Below are 18400 nucleotides of genomic sequence, written 5' to 3'. Positions count from 1 at the left end.
GTTTCTTCTATACTTCTCTCCTACCAACTATATGAAAAATAAAAAATATTTTATGATTTCAGTCTGTGCTCCCCTCCCCCCCAATTAAATATTTAAATATGCTGTGCCCCCCCCCCCCCCCCCGCCACCCACCCAGGAGAAGAGTGCCATTGAGAATGGCTGGTTTAGAGGATTTTCTGGTTGCCCCATTACACAAAAGATGTGGAGGCTTCGGAAATGTTACAGAAAAGATTTAACAGGATGTTCCCTGGATCACAGGGCATGAACTATAAAGAGAGGTTGGACAAACTTGGGTATCAACTCTGCAGCAGAGGCTGAGGGGTGGCCTGATAGAAGTTTCAAATTATGAAAAGCATTGATAGGATAGACAGTCACCATCTTGTTCCCAGGGTAAAAATGCCACATACTGGAGGACATGCATTCAAGGTAAAGAGGGGGTGTGTGAGGGAGTTCAAAGGAGATGTATCAAGCAAGTCTGAATCAATCTCCATCAGTATCAGAGCACCACAGGGCTGTGTTCTTAGCTACTTGCTCTACTCACTTTACACCTACGACTAGGTAATGTGCGGTATGACAATAACATCATCTACAAATTTGTCGACTATACCATGGAAGTGGGTTGTATAAAGGAAGCGATGAGTCAGCATACAAGATGGAGATTGAAAACTTGGCTGAATGGTGCACCAACAACAACCTTGTACTCAATGTCACCAAAACTAAGGAATTGATTGTTGACTTCAGAAAAGAAAAGCCAGAGGTTTACAATCCAGTGATCATGGGGGACCAGAGTTGAAGAGGGTGAGCGCATTTAGGTTCTTGGTAGTCACCATCTTGAAGGATCTTTCCTGGACCCAACACATGGCATCGTGAAGAAAGCACATCAGCACCTCTACTTCCTCAGGAACTTGCAAAGGTTTCGTATGACACTAGAAACCCTGGTAAATTTCTACAGATGTCTGGTGGAAAATGTGCTGACCGACTGTATCGCAGTCTGGTATGGGATCACCAATACCCCTGAGCGTATAGCCCTCCAAAAGGTAGTGTTCACAGCCCAGGACGTTACAGGCAAAACCCTCCCACTACTGAATACATCTACAGGGAACGCTGCCGTCAGAGAGCAGCAGCAATCTTTAAAGACCCTGACCACCTAGCACATGCTCTGTTCTCGTTGCTACCATCAGGAATGAGGTACAGGTCCAACAAGACTCACACCACCAGGGTCAGCTGCTACCCCTCTACCATCAGACTCCTCAACAACAAACTAAATCAGGGACTAATTTAAGGACTCTTAATTTTCCACTTTATTAATTTTCCTTGCTCTCCCTGCATTGCATAGTCAGTTTGTTTACATTCGTTATCTGTTTACAGTTCTTTTGATTGGTTACACGTTCATGCTGTGTGCAGTTTATTTTTTTGCATGACCTATTAGTGGTAAATTTTCCACACCCACAGGAAAAAGGAATCTCAGGATTGTATGTAAATATCAAGTATGTACTTTGACAATAAATCTGAAATTATTTTATTTGTTGCACATAAATAACCTTTCTATAAGATGCATAATCAGCTTGTTAGGTTAAATTGCTCAAGTTAAGATATCTTTTTTTCTTAAAAAAAATTGCAACATCAAATTTCTATTTTAGGTATTCTGGCAGGAATTGTATATTTGGCAAAGACCAGCTCTCCAACTTTGTGCTGGTATTCCAACTAGTATTTTGACAGTACTTTGAACCCATATATTTATTTCCAATTAAGGGAACGATAGCAAACTGCCACCATGACTGGACTCAAAATCCAGAAACTTCAACGAATAATATGAAGAGACAAATTGAAGTCTTTTCATAGCAGCTGTGGAATATAAATCTATTAACTTCCATAAAAATCTGGAATTAAAAAGATAGTTTAAGTAATGATGACAAAGTTCAAAACAACCAGAGAACCATGTCGCCTCTCTTTTTAAAAAAAAATCCAGGAAAGGAAATTCAGCCTGGCATCGATATCACACCCACGAATATTTATGCCATTGATTTGAAAATGCAACTTGTTAAAGCTGAACAAGCAATTACGTTATACAGAAACAAAGAACAGGCAAATAATATCATAAGAAAGAAAAGTTCAGATTTTGTAAACTTGGGTTTGCATTAATAAAGATTTCACATTAAGTGAAGTGGTGCCTAGAAAATGCAAGTTCATGAAATTTCAGCTACTTCTGTACTACAACAGTCCAGATCAGCACTTACACACCATCAGAAATGTTTCATGATTTAATGCATATCCAAGGTCTGGTTCTTCCAACCTGCCTTTACAATAACACAAAAGCCTATTTTGATATAGACTTATACACTTGTGCAGGCAATTATTCATAGGTTTAACTGAAGTTATGGGTTTACACTCAGCATCCTATCATTTGAATGAGTAAATTAGGAGTTGAAACCAGTTACATCATTGACCAATTGCAACACTAAATTACCCAAGTTAACAAAGCAAATGATCCAGTGTTCTTCAGTGAAAATTGCTGAAACATTTTGCTAACGTCAAATACATACACCACTTGATCAAGTTAATATTTCACAAACAAGCAGGGTTTCAATCATAATATTAATAAAGGACATGGTCAGCATTGTACATAGAACACTACAACACAGTATAAGCCCTTCAGCCCTCAATGTTGTGCTGACCCATATGTCCCTAAAAAAATATGAAACCCACCCTACCTCATAACCCTCTATTTTTTCCTTTATCCATGTGCCAAAGAGTATCTTAAATGCCCCTGATGTTTCAGTCTCCACCACCATCCCTGGCAAGGCATTCCAGGCACACTCAACTCTGTGTTAAAAAAAACCTTACCCCTGATGTCTCCCCTAAATGTACCTCCCCTAACTGTGCACATGTCCTCTGGTGTTTCCCTTTCCACCCTGGGAATGCCTCATAATCTTGAAGACCTCTATCAAGTTTCCTCCCATCCTTCTACACTCCAAAGTGAGAAGTCCCAGCTCTGCTAACCTTGCCTCGTAAGACTTGTTTCCCAATCCAGGCAACATCCTGGTAAATTTCCTCTGCACCCTCTCCATGGCTTCCACATCCTCCCTCTAATAAGGTGACCAGAAATGAACACAATATTCCAAGTGTGGTCGTGAAAAATTGTTTTAACTCAAAAACAGGATATTAATATACAGTCTGTTTTAATTTAGACAACTGCACACACAGGAGAGAATATCACCCAAGAAGTAACAAGACTCCCATGAAAAGCACTGGAATTATCATGGGCTTGCCAAAAGTGGGAAAACCTTGGGATTTATCAACAATCAGAAAAAAAAGTATGGTAAACTTCTGTCACTAAAGGCAGACAAGCTCCCTCAATCTGACAGTCGGCACCCTCTGGTCTTAACGATCCAAAAAAGAAGTGATGGCAGAGTTAATTAACTTATCAATCATGATTGTCCCCTTGTTTCATAGATTCTATAAGTGTCTCAGTAAGTTGGAAATCACAAATAGAGGACAAAAACAAAATGCCAGAAGTCAGGTCAGGTAGCATCTGTGGAAAGAAAAATTGTCAACATTTTGGATTGGATGTGTGACCCTTCAGTTTTCAAAGAGAGAGAAGGTAGAATGTATAGAAAAAAAAATAGGAAATCATGATGGCTCCAGGTTTCTTATTTGACTTTTACAAGTTTGGCCTTCAGGGAAAGTATCTCAAACTTGCCTTTAGCAATATATTACAAAGACCAAAAGGATTTATACTGTTATTTCAACTTTCCTATCACAGTCATTCCCATTTAAAAAAAAAATCCCCACACATCATTCCCCCATCTTCTCTCCTACTGAAAACTAAATTGCATCTCACTCATTCCTAGGTTTGACAGAGGGCTACAGAGCAAGAACACTGATAGTTGTTCTTTACACAGATGTTCTTTGACCTGCTGAATTTTTCAAGCAATTTTTTGCTTTTTATTTCACATGTCTGTCATCTGATTTTTTTTAAAAAATTAAAATTCACAAAATGAACATCCCTATTCAAAAAAAGAGGGGAACAAAACTACAGGCCAGCTGGCCTAACATCTGTCAATGGCAAAATGCCAGCATTCATTATTAAGGAAGCAGGAACAGGATATTTACAAAATCAAAATCCAATCAGGTAGATTCAATGTGACTTTATAAAAAAAATCTTCCTCACACAAATATATTGGAGCTCATTAAGATGGTGCATATCGGGTGGATAAAGGGGGGTGGGGAAAAAAAATCAACGGATTCTATTTTTGGATTACCAGAAGACATCTGTTAAGATAAACAATAAAAGAAATGATAATTGTATGTAAAGCTCAGATCTATTGGCATTGTGAACTAATATTAGTCTGGATAGAGGATTGGCAAACAAAAATCAGAATTTACTGTCAAGAACAAGTCATAAAATTCAGTGTTTTGTGGCAGCGTCATAGAGCAAACATACATACAATAACCATCTTACAACATCATTTAAAAAATAACAATAATGGTGTGCGAAAAGTAAGGCAGTGTCTTTGGTTCATTGATTATGCAAGAATCTAATGGCAGTGGGGAAGAAGCTGTCCTTGTGCCACTGAGTGCTTTAGGCTCCTGCATCTTTACGTTGATGGTAGCAGCGTGAAGAGGGCATGGCCTGGGTAGTGGCGGTGGGGGGTGGGGGCGGGAGGGGGGGGGTCTTTGAGGATAGAGACTGCTTTTTTAAGACACCACCTCACGTAGATGTCCTTAATGGAATGAAGTCTGGTGCCTGTGATGTCGCAGGCCGAGTTGACAACCCTTCTTGTCCTGAGAAATACCAGCCAGAATGCTCTCCATTGTACACTTGTGGAAGTTTACAAGGGTCTTCAGTGACATACCGAACTACCTCACACCTCAAAGTATAGCTGCTGGCGAGCCGCCTTTGTGATTGCATCAATGTGGATGCTCCAGTGCAGATTCTCGGAGATATTGACACCCAGGAATTTGAAGTTTTTGACCCTCTCCACTATTGAGCCCTCAATGAGGAGTGGGTCATATTCCCCTGACTTCCTCCTGAAGTTCACAATCATCTCTTTGGTTTTGCTGATATTGAGTGCAAGGTTGTTGTCGTTGCACTGTTCAATGAGTTGATCTGTTTCCCTCCTGTACGCTTCCTCATTGCCGTTGGTGATTCTGCCAACAACTGTGGTGTCATTTGGCATATTTGTAGATGGCATTGGAACTGTGGATGGCCACAGTCATGGATGTATAACAAGTAGAGCACTGGGCTAAGCACGCATCCTTGGGGTGCGTTTGTGTTGATGATCAGTGAGGAAGAGACATTGTTTCAAATTTATACTGACTGTGATCTTCCAGTGAGAAAATCAAGGATCCAGTTGCAGAGGTGGGTACAGAGGCCTAGAGTTTGCAGCTTTTTGACCAGCTCTGAGGGAATAATGGTGTTAAAGGCTGAGCTGTAGTCGATGAAGGGCAGCCATATGTATGATTGCTGTTTTCTAAGTGATCCAGAGCTGAGTGGAGAGCCAGTGATATTGCATCTGCTGTGGAGTGATGGTGACGATAGGCGAACTACAGTGGGTCCAGATCTTTACTTAGATGTGTGTTAATTCTGGCTATGACCAGTCTCTCAAAGCACTTCATCACAGTAGAAGTTAATGCTACTGGGAGGTAGTCGTTGAAGCCCTTCTGAAGCTGATAGGAACCTCTGACTGCCACAATGCAAGATTTAAAACGTCCATGAACACTCCGGCTAGTTGGTTGGCGAAGAATTTCAATACCCTGCCAGGTACACCATCAGGGTCTGATGCCTTGTGAGGGCTCACCCTCTTGAATCAGGGTAAACATGCCATTTTTGGCAAAATGGGACATTCACTGACACAATAATCTATGCTGATGCATCAACAATTTCATCTACTTAGATAAGAGAACCAAGTGTATTGTAGACAAATTTGATGAAGGTGCAAAAGTGGGCAGGAAAGCAAGCCACAAGTACACACATAATCTGCACTAGAATACAATGACTGGGCCAAAATATGAAGTATTATTTGGGGAAATATTTGATAGCAAGAACATAAGTAATAGGTTTCAAAAAGACACTACCATGATATTAAACAGAGGGATCTGAGTGTCTTTGTACACAAAACACAAAAGCAAGCATAAAATAGCCAGGAAGACAAATGATACGTTGACACATTACACCTGATACCTGGAATACTGCATACAATTTCATTTCATTTAAAAAGGATCAGATTTTGGATATACTTTAAAGAAAGTTTACCAGTCTGTTCCCTGAGATGAAAGGGCAGTTGTGTGAGTGATGGAGAAGTTTATAACATTAACAATTTTGTAAGAGCTTGGCAGACCATCTGCTGAGAGAATATTTTCTCTTATGGTGGAAGCTTGAACAGGGGACAAATTTTCACCAGAGTTGCCTATCAAATACAGGTGAAAAATTTCTTCTCTCAGATGATTACCAGTGCTGGAAGTCGTGGAGCTGAGTCATTAAATAAATTCAACATAATCTGAGAGGAGTCACGTGATTGAGTAGTCACCGGTCGGGGAACTCCAGCCCTCTCCGGAAAAGTTAAAAAAAAAACACAGAAAACACAAAGGCACAAACATAAAAATTAAAATAAAGTGAAAGTAAAGGTGGGAAGAAAATGGCAGCGAAGAAAGAAAAGTCGAAAGCAACGGGAAGAAGAGAAGAAGAAAGGACGTCGGAAGAAGAAAGTGAAGGCCTTACCTGTCTGAGGAGGCCCGCCGCGGAGAGAAAAGCCCGCTCCCTAAGGTCAGTTGAAGTCCCGAGCTCGGGACTAAAAAAATGGCTCGCGGAACCAAGCAAAAGTACGCAACCGCACATGCGCGAGGAGTCGCGCATGCGCGATGCGCATGACAGACAAAAGACTGACGGGAGGAGGGACCAGCTGAGGAGTCGATCTCCACAGCTGAGAATGACAGCTGAAACACAACAACAGGAAGAGAACATAGAAAACAACGAGAACAAGAAAGAAGAGAGTAAAAAGAAAACAAGGAAACAACAGATGACCAACCCAGAGGAAGAAGAAGAACATAGAGAAATGGAAGAAGAAGGGAAAGGCAAGACAATGGATTTTTTTTTTAAAGAATATATGGAATCAGTAAAAGAATGGCAATCACAAGAATTTAGTGAAATAAAAAGAATTAAAAGTACAGAAGAAAAAATGAATAGATTAGAGATGGTCATGTCAGATATAGGAAAAAGAGTGGACAAGGTGGAAGAACGAGAAACAGCAGTAGAAATGGAAGTAGAGGACTTAAAAAAAGAAATTAGAAGAATCTAATAAAAAAGTTAAAGAGCACAAGAGCTGTTAGCTCAGAAGATAGATATAATGTAAAATTATAATATAAGAAATAATATAAAGATAGTGGGCCTTAAGGAAGATGAAGAAGGCAAGAATATGAGAGAATTTATAAAAGCTTGGATCCCCAGGGTCCTAGGAAGACCAGAATTACAGGAAGAAATGGAAATAGAAAGGGCACATAGAACATTAGCCCCGAAACCACAGCCACAACAAAAACCAAGATCCATTTTAGTAAAATTCCTAAGATATACAACAAGAGAAAATATATTGGAGAAAGCAATGAAGAAAATAAGAGAAGACAAAAAGCCACTGGAATACAAAGGTCAAAAATTTTTTTTCTATCCAGACATAAGTTTTGAACTCCTGAAGAAGAGAAAGGAGTTGGGAGGAGTCACGTGATGGAGTAGTGGCCGGACGGTGAACTCCAGCCCTCTCCAGAAAAGTCGGGAAAAACAAAGGAAAACACAAAGGCACAGAAATAAAAGTTAAAGAAAAGTGAGTATAAAGGTGGAAAGAAGATGGCGACAAAAAAAGAAAAATCGAAAGCAACGGTAAGAAGAGAGGAAGAGAAGACAACGGAAGAAGGAGAAGGCCTTACCTGTTCGAAGAGGCCCGGTGGAGAGAGAAACCCGCTCCCTCAGGTCGGTAGATAATGGACTACAAAAATGGCTCGCTGAGCCGAGTAAAAGTGTGCAACCGCGCATGAAAAAAAACACACCGACGGGAGGGGGGACCAGCTGGGGAGTCGATCTCCACAGCCGGCAACGACAGCTGCAGAACACCTGCAGCAAGAAGAGAACACAGAAGACAATGGAAACAAGAAAGAAGAGAAGAAAAGGGCAACAAAGAAACAACAGATGGCCAACCCAGAGGAAGAAGAAGAGGAAGAGGAAGAGTACAGTGAAATAGAAGAAGAAGAGAAAGGCAAGATAAAGGAGGTACTTTCTCTTATTAAAGGATACATGGAGTCATTTAAAGAATGGCAAACACAGGAATTTAATGATTTAAGAAGAAGAATAAACAACACAGAAGAGAAAATGAATAAAATAGATATGACCTTAACAGAAATGGGAAAGAAAATGGACAAGATGGAAGAGCGGGCAGTAGCAGCAGAAATGGAGGTAGAAGACTTAAAAAAGAAATTGGAGGAATCTAATAAAAAAGCGATAGAGACACAAGAACTGTTAGCTCAAAAAATAGATATAATGGAAAATTATAACAGAAGAAATAACATTAAGATAGTGGGCCTTAAGGAAGATGAAGAAGGCAAGAATATGAGGGAGTTTATAAAAGATTGGATCCCTAAGACCCTAGGATGTCCAGAACTACAGCAAGAAATGGAAATAGAAAGGGCACATAGAGCATTGGCCTCTAAACCACAACCACAACAAAAACCAAGATCTATTTTAGTAAAATTCCTAAGATATACTACAAGAGAAAAGGTACTGGAGAAGACAATGGAAAAAGTAAGAGAGGGCAACAAACCACTGGAGTATAAAGGGCAAAAAATCTTCATTTATCCAGATATAAGTTTTGAACTCCTAAAGAAGAGAAAGGAGTTCAATACAGCAAAGGCGATTTTATGGAAGAAAGGGTATAAATTTATACTAAAGCATCCAGCGGTATGGAAAATATTTATTCCAGGACAACAAAACAGACTATTCTCGGATCCAGAAGAAGCACGAAAATTTGCAGAACAATTACAAAAATAGACTGAGGGAGGAAGACGGGTAATGAGAGTTAAAATGATCACGATTGATATGTATGTGGGTAAAGACAAAAATAGACTGAGGGATGAAGACGGGTAATGAGAGTAAAAATGATCACGATTGATATGTATGTGGGTAAAGAGGTATAAGAGTGAATAGATACAATGTGCATACGTGAATGTATCTGTACTTAGAGGAAAATATAATGTCATTATGGAAAGAGAGAAATCAGGGCCAAGGATTGAGGTTTTTGATTGGGGAAAAGCTAGATTTGAGGAGATGCAAAAGGACTTGCAGGGTGTGCATTGGGACAATTTGTTTTATGGGCAGGATGTAGTAGAGAGATGGAAGTCTTTTAAAGATCAGATTTTGAGAGTGCAAAAGCTTTATGTTCCTGTTAGGTTAAAAGGAGGAGCAAAAGGTTTGAGAGAGCCGTGGTTTTCAAGGAATATTGGAAACTTGGTTCGAAGAAAAAGGGAGGCGTACATTAGATATAAGAAGCATGGAGTTAAGGAGATGTTTGAAAGATACATTGAATGTAAGAGGAATCTTAAGAGAGGAATTAGGAAAGCTAAAAGAAGGTACGAGAAAACTATGGCAAGCAGGGTGAAAACTAATCCAAAAGAGTTCTACAAATATGTTAATGGTAAGAGGAAAGCTAGAGACAAAATTGGTCCCTTAGAAAATCAGAGTGGAAAACTGTGTGTGGAGCCTAGAGAAATGGGGGAGATATTGAACAGTTTCTTTTCTTCGGTATTCACTAAGGAGAAGGATATTGGGAGATGTGGGATAAAAAAAGCAAATTGGGTAAATATGGGGAATATAGAGATTACAAAAGGTGTAGTTTTAAGGCTTTTGAAGAATATAAAGGTGGATAAGTCTCCGGGACCAGATGGGATCTTCCCCAGGACATTGAGAGAAGTGAAGGAGGAAATAGCAGAGGCTCTGGCGGTAATTTTCCAAATGTCATTAGATATGGGGATAGTGCCGGAGGATTGGCGCATTGCGCATGTGGTTCCGTTATTTAAAAAGGGTTCAAGGAGGAAGCCTGGCAACTATCGGCCTGTAAGTTTGACGTCTGTGGTAGGTAAATTAATGGAGAAAATTCTTAGAGATAGTACTTATAAACATCTGGATAGACAGGGTCTGATCAGGAGCACTCAACATGGATTTGTGGGAGGAAGGTCATGTTTGACCAATCTGATTGAATTTTTTGAAGAGGTGACTAGGAATGTGGATGAGGGTAGCGCAGTGGATGTTGTCTATATGGACTTCAGTAAGGCCTTCGATAAGGTACCACATGGAAGGTTAGTTAGGAAGGTGCAGTCTTTAGGTATAAATTTTAAGATAGTCAAATGGATTGAACATTGGCTGAAAGGGAGAGGCCAGAGAGTGGTAGTGGATAATTGTCTGTCAGGTTGGAGGCCGGTGACCAGTGGTGTGCCTCAAGGATCTGTATTGGGCCCATTGTTGTTCGTTATATACATTAATGATCTAGATGATGGGGTGGTGAATTGGATTAGTAAATATGCAGACGATACTAAGATAGGTGGAATAGTGGATAATGAAGAAGGTTTTCAAGGATTGCAGAGGGATTTGGGCTGCTTAGAAAAGTGGGCTGAAAAATGGCAGATGGAATTTAATGCTGATAAGTGTGAGGTGCTTCATTTTGGTAAGAAGAATCAGAATAGGACATATGTGGTAAATGGGAGAGCATTGAGGAATACAGAAGAGCAGAAAGATTTAGGAGTAACGGTACATCGTTCCCTGAAGGTAGAAACTCACGTGAATAGGGTGGTGAAGAAGGCTTTTAGTATGCTGGCCTCTATCAATCATTGCATGGAATATAGGAGTTGGGAGGTGATGTTGAGATTGTATAAGACGTTGGTGCGGCCTAATTTGGAGTTCTGTGTGCAGTTCTGGTCGCCTAATTATAGGAAGGATATAAACAGAGTGGAGAGAGTGCAGAGAAGGTTTACCAGAATGTTGCCTGGGTTTAAGCATCTGGAGTATGGGGAGAGATTGGACAGATTGGGCCTTTATTCTTTGGAGCGTAGAAGGTTGAGAGGGGATTTGATAGAAGTATTTAAGATTATGAAAGGGATAGACAGAATGGATGTGGATAGACTATTTCCGTTAAGAGGAGGAAAGATTAAAACAAGAGGACATGAGTTAAGAATTAAGGGGCAGAGGTTTAGAGGTAACATGAGGGGGAACTTCTTTACTTAGAGAGTGGTAGCTGTGTGGAATCATCTTCCGGGAGAAATAGTGGCGGCGGAGTCAATTGTATTATTTAAGAAAAGGTTGGACAGGTATATGGATGAGAAAAAGATGGAGGGTTATGGGCATTGTGCAGGGAGGTGGGACTAGAAAGGGGTGTTTGGTTCGGTGCGGACTAGAAGGGCCTAATGGCCTGTTTCCGTGCTGTAATTGTTCTGTTATTATTATATGTTATGTTATCAATGTGGTTTATAGTGTGAAAAATAAAAAATTTAAAAATAAAACATAATCTGATTTTTTTTAATTTGGGGAAATCGGAGTAAAGCCAAGCCAAATCAAGTGAGCTCTGTTTTATTAAATGGTGGGGCAACCTTTGGAGCCTCAAGACCTTCTCCTGCTAGTTATCTTCATCTGAACAGTGGTAGAATAAATTGATTGTAAAACCTTTTCCACAAGTTTTTAATATTTCCATAGGATTCAAAACTAAAAAGTGTATGAACCTCTTAATCTCATCTCAAATCTCTCATTCAAAGAATCAATTTGATTAGTTGCACAGGGTAATTTGTCCATTTTTTCTATGGAGGCTCATGATATTCCAGGTGCATTTATCTCCAGGACTTGATATAGTTGAAATAAAATGGGTTCAATTCAGCAATAAAGGCCTTTCTAATTATTTGGGACACCAATATAACTTTCAAAAAATACTAAACAAGGGCATTCTTCTGAACACCAACTATCTGCGATTTTACTAAAATGAAGGATTTAACATTATATTTCTTTGCCATGTCCTCACCCATACATTTATGATGCTCTCTAAGTTTCTCTGCATTCTTCTCAGCCCACTCAGCTTTGCATCCTCAGCCAATTTAGATGTTGCACTTGGAACCTTCACTAAAATCATTGAACTAGATCGTGAACAGCTGGGTCCCACCACCAATCACCGTCTTGCCTTAATAGTTACAATTTCTGAAACTGAGCAATTTATTCCTTCTCTGGTTTTGGTCTGTTAATCCATGCCAACATTTAATTTTTTTAAAAATTTAAATGTCTAAATTAAAAAAAAATTTAAACATACACTTTTGACCCATTAGCCCAAGCCGCCTAATTACACCCAATTGATCTACACCCCTGGTACGATTCAGTGGGAGGAAAGCGGAACACCTGGGGAAATCCCACACAGACACGGGGAGAACATACAAACTCCTTACAGACAGCTAGGGATTTAAACCTCAATCCCGATCGCTGGTACTGTAGCAGTATTGTGTACCAAAAACTATCACGATGCTTAACCCTACCACCCATGATTACCCACAATTTTATGCATTCAATTAAAAAACCCCAAATACAGGAAATATTCTGCAGCACAGCTAACATCCGTGGAGAAGGGAATCAGGTATAACATTTCAGGGTGCCATCCTTCACCTTGTTCCTCCCTTAAAAAATTTAAATCCACCTCATCACCTGATCAGTGCACCTTGTGGCTTGCCATACTGTTCAATAATACCATTCTGAAGTACCCCGTAATGCCTTAAAGTTACCATATAAATACAAGTTAGCAAAGGTTCCCTTATTGTCACATAATGCTACATTTAGAATGTAACATACATGAAATTCTCTTAATTTTTGAATACTGTAAGGCAGAGAGTCACCACTTCGTCTAGTGCCCCTCACAGAAATTGGTGTCACTGTGACTTACACAGGGACAAATCTGTATTCCTGCTGCCACATCTGACTCAGTGTAACCCCCTGAAGTTGATATCTGGAACACTGCCAGAGGAGGTGGTGGTTCAGCTACAGTTATGTTTGAGGAATTTAGACAGACACTTAAATAAGCAAGGTATAGTATGATGCAGTCCCAAGGAGGGCAAATGGGATTAGAGCAGTAGGGCAGCAAGGTTAGTGCAATGTTATTACAGCATCTGGTAGTCATGGTGGGGAGCTGGCTGATGGAGCACCGTGACAGAGGTGCACCAAAGAAGAGGTACAAGGACTGCCTAAAGAAATCTCTTGGTGCCTGCCACATTGACCACCGCCAGTGGGCTGATATCGCCTCAAACCGTGCATCTTGGCGCCTCACAGTTCGGCGGGCAGCAACTTCCTTTGAAGAAGACCGCAGAGCCCACCTCACTGACAAAAGACAAAGGAGGAAAAACCCAACACACAACCAACCAATTTTCCCCTGCAACCGTGTCTGCCTGTCCCGCATCGGACTTGTCAGCCACAAATGAGCCTGCAGCTGACGTGGACATTTACCCCTCCATAAATCTTTGTCCGCGAAGCCAAGCCAAAGAAGAAGATTACAGCATCAGCGTTGTGGATTTAAATCTGGCACTGGCTGTAAGGAGTTTGTACATTCTCTTCCCGTGTCCGAGGGGGTTTTCTCCAGGTTGTTCAGTTTCCTTCCATGCTCCAAGGATGTACAGGGTTAGTAGGTTAACTGGCCAGATGCATGCACTTGAGTGACACAGGCATTGTAGCTGGAAGGGCCTATTTCCATACAGTACCTTGAATAAAAGCAGGTCAACATGGATGTGGTGGGCCAAAGGATTCATTTCTGTAGTCTGACTCTACGCCCAAGGACTGAAGGCCCCATCTCTTGTTGCACATCATTGTAACAGTTACATATGCAATTCAAATATTAAAACCAATTAAGCATCATTTGAAACTATCAGTCTGTTCTCCTATTTTCCAAGTTTGCCAAAATAAACCTAAATTCTCATCTCATTCTACTGTCATCCATACTGTCGCCAATTCAATTAATTCATTAGCACATCTGCCACAGCATGAAATTAGAACATTTTCTTTGATGCCTTAAACAAGACTAAAAATTGAATTTAAGAAATAAATTCACAACTGATGACTGGTTGGGCCACTTTAATGATATGCAGTTGTAACAATTAAGGAAGCTCACGCACTTATGTTAAAGAAGCTGGCCAAAATCAGGAGCTGAGCTGCAGAAAACAGCTCCAGCTCCCAGAAACTATTAAAAATACAGTAATAATCCAAAAGGAACCAATATTTTTCTTGAGTAGACAAAGAATTGTTGGCAGACAGCGTTTCTGGTTTGAACCCTTCAGTCAGATCCACTGCATTCCTCCAGCAATTCTTTGCACAAGATTCCAGCATCGACAGCTTTTATGTTTCTCAAGGTTTTTCTTCCTCCTTATGACAGAGAATGAGGAAGGGTAGTGTGCTTCGGGTGAAGCAAATGGACAATTTTCCCACTATTGCTAATAATGACAGAATTTCCAGTGCAACTAGTAATGAAGGCGATCTGGGAACTGTATTGGGCTATCAACGAACTGCAGACCACACACCCTGACAGACTGATTATTATCTGTGGGGATTTCAACTAGGCGAGCCTCAAATCAGGGGTACCTCAATTCCATCAGTTTGCGGACTTTGCTACGAGAGGGGCGAACACGTTGGACCTTGTGTACGTGAATATTTCCGATGCGTATCGGGCAGAGCCCTGACCCCACCTCAGATACTCAGACCACATCCCTGTAATGCTAATCCCAGCAAATAGGCCACTCGTCAAGTGCTCCAGACCAGTTCTGAAGCAAGTTAAAACCTGGCCAGTGGGGGCCATTCATGCACTTCAAAACTGCTTTGAACACACTGACTGGCACATTTTGAAGGAAGCAGTAACCGATGGCTACTGCATCAATCAGGAGGAGCTACATGAGTAAGTGTACTGGCGACATCACTGTGGCCAAAACCATCATTACTCACTCTAATCAGAAGTCATGGATGACTGCAGAGGTGCATGTGCTGCTCAGAAACTATGATGCTGCCTTCAGAGCCCTAGCTACTGCAAGAGCCAAGCTGTCTAAGGCCATCAGGGAAGCAAAGAATGCACATGCCCAGCGCATTCATAGTCACTTCCTGAACAGCAAGGACATATAACGCAGGTAGAAGGGCATTCAGGATATCACCAACCACAAGACTACACCATCTGGCTGTACTGGTGATGCCTCCCTCCCAGATGCTTTGAACAACTTCTACGCGCGCTTTGAGACAAAAAATGACATTGAGGTGAAGAAGACTACCTCTCCTCCAAATGATCAGGTGTTGTGTCTTGCAGTGGCCGACGTGGAGAGAGAGATAGGCAAGGTCAACCCACGAAAAGCTGCTGGACCAGACAACATTCCCAGTAGTGTTCAGGGTATGTGTGGCTCAGCTAACAGATGTTCTCACTGACATCTTTAACAACTCCCTGAGACGTGCCATGGTCCTAATGTGCTTCGAAGCTGCCACCATTGTCCCTGTGCCGAGGAAGTAGTCTGTGCCCTGCCTGATTGATTACCGACCTGTTGCACTCACATCCATCGTCATGAAGTGCTTTGAGAGGCTCGTCATGGGGCACATCAAGCTCCTGCTGCCCCCATCACTAGAACCCCTGCAGTTCACCTACTGACCCAACCATTCTACAGACAATGCCATCATCATTGCCCTCCATCTTGCCATCACCCACCTGAAAAATAAGGAATGATATGTTTGACTGCTGTTTATCGACCAGTTCAGTATCTGATGAGGAAGTTGAGCCTGCTAGGTCTAAACACCTCGCTCTGCAAATGGATTCTTGACTTCATGTCAGGGAGACCTCAAGCAGTCAGGATTAGTAATAGCACTTCCAAGACCATAACACTAGGCACATTTCTGTCCCCACCACCCCTCCCCCCCGCCCCCGGGGCTGCATGCTTAGTCTACTGCTGTTCACTCTGCTGACCCACAACTGTGCAGCTAAACACAGCTTGAACCACATCATCAAGTTCACTGATGACTCAACAGTGGTGGTCCTTATCAGTAAGAATGAGGAGTCAACATACAGAGATGAGGTGCAGTATCTAATGGACTGGTGCAGAGCCAACAACCTGATTCTGAACATTAATAAAACAAAAGATATGGTTGTTGACTTCAGGAGGGCCAGGGGTGACCACGCTCCACTGACCATTGATGGCTCGACCATGCAGGTCATCAAGAATATCAAGTTCCTTGGAGTGCACTTGGTGGAGAATCTCATCAGGTCCCTTAACACCAGCTCCATAGCCAAGGAAGCTCAGCAGCGCCTCGACTTCCTGCAAAGGCTGAGGAAAGTTCATCTCCCACCCTCCATCCTCATTACATTCCACAGAGGATGTATTGAGAGCATCCTGTGCAACTGCATCACCACCTGGTTTGGAAGCTGTACCACCTCGAACTGCAAGACCCTGTAGTGAACAGTGAAGTCAGCGGAGAAAGATCATTGGGGGCTCTCTTCCTCCCATGAAGGACATCTACAACATGTAATGCAGGTGAAAGGCAATAAAAAACCCTCACATAAACTGCCTTCTGCCATCTGGTAGGTGGTATTGTAGCACTCAGTCCATTACATCCAGATTGGGCAACGGTTTTATTGCCCAAGCTCTCAGGCTCCTGAATTCCCAGAACATATGTGGATAGTGTATCATGAACTTTTACTGTATACGTCTTAATATTTTAATATTTCAATGTACTGAAATTCTATTCTAACTTACATTTATGTAAATATGCTCCATGGTCCTGGAGAAACACTATCTCGTCTTTACCGTGTGAGCATGGTATGAATGATAAATAAAGGTGACTTGAATCACTGGAATTTTTTTAATTAGCTTCCGTTGACAATTTGGTGTCACAACAGCTAATCTCAATATTTAAAGAAAATGTTTATCGAGGCTTGCATGTTAAGAGAACTAAACCACAGGGCTAGTTTCTCTTCAGAAAAATATATACATTTTTTATTTAAAAAAAGCCAAAAGTCCATTGGACAACAAAGCATTTTTTCACCAATGCATCAAGATGCAATCTGATGAAACAGTGGTTTATTTACAAGGCAGCACGCAAGTATTTTATGGGTTGAACTATATGGTGCAAACTCAAATATTCCATACTGTCTGTGACCAAGATTATGGTAGTATTGAACAAAGGAATTTAGGAATTCTGGTACACAATTCCCTAAAAGTTGAGTCACATGTAGAAAGAATGGTGAAGAAAGCATTTGGTATGCTGGTCTTCATAAATCAGAGTATTGAATACAGGAGTTGGGATGTCATGTTGAAGTTGCATAAGACATTGGCGAGGTCAAATGTGGAAATATTGTGTGCAGTTTTGGTCACCAAATTTTAGGACCTTGCAGGCGAGGGAAAATACTTTCTTATCAGGCAGCGTGCTCTTTATCTTTAAAATAAAGCTTGCTTCAGTTGTACAAGATCCTCTTTCCAGCTTACTGGAAGATTCAAACAAGAGGACATGGATTGTGTTTGAAGTGGGAAAAGTTTAGAGGAAATAACCATATAACCACTTACAGCACAGAACAGTCCAACTCGGCCCTACTAGTCCATGCCGTAACAAATCCCCATCCTCCTAGTCCCACTGACTAGCACCCGATCCATACCCCTCCAGTCCTCTCCTCTCCATGTAACTATCCAGTCTTTCCTTAAATGTAACCAATGATCCCGCCTCAACCACGTCTGCCAGAAGAATATGAGGGGGAATTTCTTCACTCAGAGGGTGGTGGGAGCGTGGAATGAGCTTCTGGCCAAAGTGGTAGATATGGGCTTGATTTTAATATTTAAGGAAAAGATGGATAGGTATATGGACGAGAGAGATGTGGAGGGTTTATGGGCTCCACACCTCCCATGGCAGGTCAATGGGACTAGGTAGGAGAAAGTGTTCAGCATGGACTAGAAGGGCCGAACTCACCTGTTTCTGTGCTGTAATTGTTATATGGTATAACTCCTATCCAATCAGGATTACAATAAAAAGTTTATCCTGTAGCAGTGGGTACTCTGTGACTGAATGATCTCACAACCAGACGGGTTGAGTTCAGTGAGCAAAAACTCCTTTATTGCCTGGCTGGTCTTATGCTCTCAGCCTGAAACTGACTGAGAACCGCGCCGGAGGCCCTGACGTCGCCGGGGCGTCACGTGGGCCGCAGAGCGTGGGCTTCTGAGCCTGGTACCGAGATCAGGGAGAAACCCTCCGACAGCACCATTTTGGCCGGCTGCCCTGCCACGTGCATGACATGTGGGGCCGGTTTGCCTGCCTAATGGCGCGCCACCACAATCCATTCTTAAAGGCAAACTGTAGCCCTAAATGTAATTCAAATACATCTGGATGTCTCGAGAAAAC

The 18400-nt window shown here is 41.5% G+C and overlaps 1 protein-coding gene across 1 annotated transcript in view; it reads right to left on the bottom strand.

The window, feature by feature from the left end:
- tln1 (talin 1) overlaps positions 1-18400 on the bottom strand; it is a 301850-nt gene that overhangs the window by 181881 nt on the left and 101569 nt on the right. The gene's annotated exons all lie outside the window — the stretch shown is intronic.

This window comes from Narcine bancroftii, chromosome 3, assembly GCF_036971445.1.
Source record: "Narcine bancroftii isolate sNarBan1 chromosome 3, sNarBan1.hap1, whole genome shotgun sequence".
Classification (NCBI taxonomy): domain Eukaryota; kingdom Metazoa; phylum Chordata; class Chondrichthyes; order Torpediniformes; family Narcinidae; genus Narcine; species Narcine bancroftii.
Note: the sequence above shows the minus strand (reverse complement) of the source record. Positions and strands in the feature narration are given on the sequence as shown.